Here is a 5569-nt window from a genome sequence, read left to right on the forward strand (position 1 = left end):
GTGACCTTGAGAATGTGTGTCTGCCTTCCTGAGCCTCACGTTTCCTTATTTGTCAAATGAGGTTGGTAATGTGTGTGTTTCACAAGATGATGAAGAGCTAAAATAAGGCAGGGCTTCAGACTGATTCAAAATGTTTCGGTGATTGCCTTTGTGCACAAGGCATTGTATGAACTGCATAGCAGTCAAATCTGTCGCTGTTGATACAAGTAGGAGGCACACTGCTTTACCCAGCTCAAAGCTGGTGACCTGTGTCTGGTCCTACCAACAAGCCAGTCTTCTGCTTCACTCACCTGAAACTTGGAGGAGAAAGACTTAGAGAGCAATATTATGGGCAAGACAGTTTATTATAGGCCACAGACCTGATTATGTAACCAATGGAATGGGTCTGAAGGCCTGGAAAAAGAATCAGGTAAGCAGAGCATTTAGTACACAGAATAACATAGTACATCCTCAAAAATGAGGACTATTTTTATTATCAGATGGGAGCTTTTGTTATTCTATTTTATAGATAAGAAAGGTGAAGCTCAAAGAAGTTACATGAATTATTAAAGTATATCTAGCTAGGAACAGTGGACCTGGGACCTGACTTCAGCCCAATACCTGAGTTTGAGTCTGTTTTTGCTACAGACCTAACTTATCATCTGATGAACCACTGGAGATGTTTAGAGAAGAGACAGTGGTGATGGCAGCCCTTGCACATGATGGAAGTGCGCAGTTGCTAACTTAAAAAGTTGGAGGTTCAAGTCCACCTAAAGGCACCTTGGAAGAGAGGCTTGGCAATCTACTTGTAGTAAATCAGCCACTGAAAACACTGTGGAGTCAGTCCGACACACACGGGGCTACCATGAGTGAAGTGCCTCTGTTTGTAGTTGTTTTTCAGTTGGCAGCAGACCCTGGTCCTGTGCTCCTTTTCAGATGTGCCCTTCTGAGAGGGAGCTGACGTATTCCAGTGAGTCCGGTCAGGGTCAGGGTGTTCACTGAAGGCGGGGTCCCCACAGCTTGTTAGGACAGAACTGCTTAAGTGGCCGCCTCCTGCTCCCTCTTCTCACCCTGGAATTTCCAATGCAGAGGAGGTGGTTTCCTCCTCCCTTTGGAGGGGAGAAACTTGGAGCAAGTTCCACTGTGCAAATTCCTCCATCGCTAGGTTTCAGTGTGTGTGTGTGCATGTGCATCTTTTGTTCACGTTGTTGGTTGAAGATTGGAGTTTGGCTGATAAAGGCCTTTCCAGCCCTCCTCCTATTCCTCTAGTGCTGACAGACGTTCTGAGGGACGCAGCAGCTGTGGGCACATCCAAGAAATAGAGTAAACACATTTATTACTAGAGAGTGCCTTCAAGCCTTCTCAGACAACCTCCTTTCAGCAACCCCATCGTCACCTGTTACCAGGCTCTGCCCTGGCTACTCACGGCAAAAGGAGACAGGCTGATTTAGGAGGAAAAAGGAAAGAAAGTCAAATTGAGAACGAACCCTGAGCCTGCGTATTTCCTGGATTCTCGTGGGAAAATTCCCTGCGTTATCCTGGAGATCAGAGATGGGAGTCTCGTGGTCCGTGGTTTGTAAAGGCCACAGATCTCTGAGGCCCTGGTATGGTGCACTGTGTCTAGTAATAGTAATAATTTAAAGTGGGCTCATTACCGGCACAGTTATTGCTTTTGTTCAGAATGGCCCATCTGAGTCAGGCCCTATTAAATACAGCAATTGAACTGACACTTTAAGTGTCTTTAGGAAGATAAATGATCCCGTTGGCCTGGTCACCTCTGCTTTGAAATTTGATCATTGGTATGAGCCCTGGGAGGGTAGTTCAGGAAGATGCATTTGTTCATTTGAACTCGCCTTCAGTCGTTCATTCTACACTTTTAATGAGCGCTTACTTTGTACTTGACATTGTGATCTGTGATGGACATGAAGACCATGAGCTCTTGCTTTTAAGGAGCCCATCGCATTTATTTGAGAACAATTTATTGGGCTCTTACTACCTGTGGAGCCCTGCGCCTGGCATTGTAGGAGGCAGAGGTTAACGTGAGGTGCGTGCCTCTGGGCCTCTCGCGGTCTTATTGAGAAGTCAAACTTGCATTCAGTTAACTGGGTGTAGCCTGGAATGAAACTTCTGTGGGGTAGAGGCATAGGAGATGCTGTGCGCACAGGGGGAGTGTTTTATTCGGTTGCTTGGGTTAGAGGAGACTTTATGGAGGAGGCATTGACTGTTGAAGAGATGACACAGTGACTGGGACAGTGGGCTGGAACATGGTACACATCACTAAGACTCAGGATCGGTGCGAGGTTCTGATCTGTTACAGGGTCACTGTGAGTCACAGTCGACTTGATGGCACCTATCAACCCAACAACAGCTCCTGTGTTGTTGTTAGCTCTCACCCTTGCCCTATTCTAAGCCACCCTCACTATATCCAAAACACTTGACCCCGTTGCTAATTCATTCATCTCGCCAAAGGCCTTCCTCTCTTGTGTACTGACCCTCCGCCTTTCTAAGCATGATGTCCTTCTCCACCAACTGCTTCCTCCTGACAACAAGCCCCAAGTATATGAGATGGGAGTTCCCTATTCTTGCCTTCAAGGAGCAACCTGACTTCACTTTCTCTAGGACAGACGACAGACCTTTTCTCTTGACAGTCCATTGGATATTCAGTACTCTTCTCCAGCACCACCACTCAAAGGCATCAATGATTCTGCTGCCATCCTCAGTCAGTGTTAAATCTTGTGAGAGTTAGGTGAAATGCCTTAAAGAACTTATCTCAAAACCTCATTTCTGTCTAGTTGGAATCGACTCAGCTGTTTCAGAGGCTGTAAATCGCCCAAGAATAGTGTGTGCCTCTTTCTCCCTCAGAACTGATTATAGACTTGAACTGCTGGAGAGGCACCACTGTGAGGTCATCAATGCAGCTCTCTACAGACTGAGCCACCAGGGCTACTTTCCTCACAGAAGGAGCTGTTTAAAGCAGAGTTGTACCAGCCATAACAGGTCCTGGTCGGGCAGTGGTTAAAATGTTCAGCTACTAACCCAAAGACACAGCAGTTTGGAGCCCTGATGATTGTTGTTGTTAGATGTCACTGAGTTGTCATAGCGACCCTGTGTGCAACAGATTGGAGCCTTGCCCCTTCGTCCGCCGTCCCCACGGGCTCTCTGCTCAAGTCCATTGTTGCGGTCTCTGTGCCGTTCCATCCCATCGAGGGCAACTTCTTTTTTGCCGACCCCCTGCTTTTCCAAGTTTGACGTCTTTTTCCAAGGCCTTGGAAACCCCGTGAGGAAATTCTGCTCTGTCTTGTAGGTGCTCTGTGAGTCAGAAACAACCCGACAGTAATGGGTTGAGTTGACCAGCCACCTGTCAGTGGAGGCTTCCGTGCTGCTCTGATGCTGAACAGATCTCCGGGGATCTTCCACACGAAGGCTGATTGAGAAGAAATACTGCTTCTGAAAATTATCCATTAGAAAACCTTGGACACTGGTCAGGGCCACAGCTGATCATAGTGATAGTAACAGGCTGAGGAGTGTTTGGGATTTTTTAATGTGTGAGGTCACCAGGCTGAAGCAGTGTCCTAGATGAATAAGAGACAAAGAAAATCATACCTGGGCTGTGTGGCCAAGGAACTTCTAGGCAGGGGGCTTTTGGATGCAGGAGCTGGGAGAGCGTGAGACTAAGATGAGTGACGTAATTTACTTGGGACTCTTGGGGCAGAGCAAAAAGGGGTTCTGTGATGGGAAAGAGACTGGGAACAGAGCATGTGAGCTGGAGGCTGCTGTCAGGGTCGGGGGATTGAAGCGATAGGTCCCGGTCAGGCCAGCATGTGGGCAGTGATGGGTGGTTCAGGGTTTAGCACTGTGCCTTTTACACTCAAAGGGAGTGTTGATTACTTAACCGGTAAAACTGGTTTACATAGACCTTGAGGGCTTCCTGTTCTTATTGCTCAGTGGTGCCCTTCTAATCCTGAAACCTGGAAAAGCAAATTATGATTGGAAGGAGAGCTTGCAGCAGAAAAGTGGCTCGGATGTTACATTGGCCCTTGGTCTTCTCCAGAGTCTGATTGTCGGCTGTAAACCTGTAACCTTGTGTATCTGAGTGGCACAGACCTCCTCCACAGATGAAATAGGTCTTACCTGTCCAAGTGATGAGCAGTCCTTATTATAGAAAGATTCAGCAGAGGAATTCCTCAGGTAATGAGTTCCATTTGTACACTCTTGTGTAGTTTCTCTCTCAAAAAAATTTTTCCCCTTAAATTTAAGAATTTAGACCCAGCAAATCCGGCATCCAAAAACAGAGCACTCTCTTCCTCCCTCAGAATGAACGAGACCAGAAATCAGAGGCTTACACCCAAAAGAAGCAGGATTTCCTCCAGCACTTCTCTCCAGCTTGTCAAGGTGCTGACTGAGGATGATCTGGGGCACCCAGAAATAGGGGATGCTGTTGCCTGGCTCAGAAAGGTCCTAGAGTACAATGCCGTTGGAGGCAAGTACAGCTGAGGTTTACCAGTGCTGGCAGTGTTCCAGGAGCTGCTGGAGCCCAGGAAGCAGGATGCTGAGAGTCTGCAGTGGGCCTTGACAGTGGGCTGGTGTGGAGAACTGCTCCAGGCCTTCTTCCTTGTATTATACGACGACATGGATTCATTCCTTATCTGACGTGGGCAGCCCTGCTGGTATCAGAAGCCAGGCTTGGGTCTGGATGCCATCAATGACGCCATGCTGCTGGAATCGTCTATTTACCACCTGCTGAAGCTCTACTGCCGGAAGCAGCCCTGTTAACTGAACCTGATGGAGCTCTTCCTGCAGAGTTCCTATCAGACTGAGATTGGACAGAGTTTGGACCCCATCACTGCCCCTCAGGACAAAGTGGATCCAAGCAGATTCACTGAAAAGAGGTGCAAATCCATTGTCAAGTACAAGACACCTTTCTACTCCTTTTAACCTTCCTGTAGCTGCTGCAATGTATATGGCAGGCATCAACAGGGAGAAGGAACATGCCAATGCCAAAAAGATCCTGCTAGAGATGGGCGAATTCTTTCAGATTCAGGGTGATTCCCTTGATCTTTTTGGTGACCCATGTGTGACAGGCAAGATTGGCACTGACATCCGGGACAACAAATGCAGCTGGCTGGTGATCCAGTGTCTGCAGCGGGCCTCTCCAGAACAATGCCAGATCCTTCAGGACAATCATTGGCAGAAGGAGATGGAGAAGGTGGCCCGGTGAAGGCACTGAATGAGGAACTGGAGCTGCCTGCTGTGTTCAGCAGTATGAAGAAGAGAGTTTCAGCCACATTACAGGGTTTATTTAACAGTATGCTGCTCCCCAGCCCCCAGCCATCTTCCTGGGACTAGCTCACCAGATCTAAAAGCAGAAAAAATGACCCTAAACACGGCAAGGGTAGGAGGAGGCTCTTAGTAAATTTTATTGTTTAACATAAATTTAAGAATTTAGGGGAACATGATCTCTTTTAAGCTTAATCCGCTTTTGAGTTAGCATGTCACAGTTTGGCTCCGATATAATCTGAATCCCCATTAAACACTGAATGCATAACTTCCATTGCTGCTTTTGTGGTTGTTTGCTCTAGAAAATGCAGTT

At 47.4% G+C, this 5569-nt stretch overlaps 1 pseudogene; it reads left to right on the plus strand.

Moving 5' to 3' along the window:
* The first annotated feature begins 379 nt into the window (after positions 1-379).
* LOC102848212 lies at positions 380-5354 on the plus strand (annotated as a pseudogene).
* Positions 5355-5569: the final 215 nt, after the last annotated feature.

The sequence above is a fragment of the Elephantulus edwardii genome, unplaced genomic scaffold, assembly GCF_000299155.1.
Source record: "Elephantulus edwardii isolate Elephantulus edwardi_28Jun2011 unplaced genomic scaffold, EleEdw1.0 scaffold00029, whole genome shotgun sequence".
Lineage (NCBI taxonomy): Eukaryota > Metazoa > Chordata > Mammalia > Macroscelidea > Macroscelididae > Elephantulus > Elephantulus edwardii.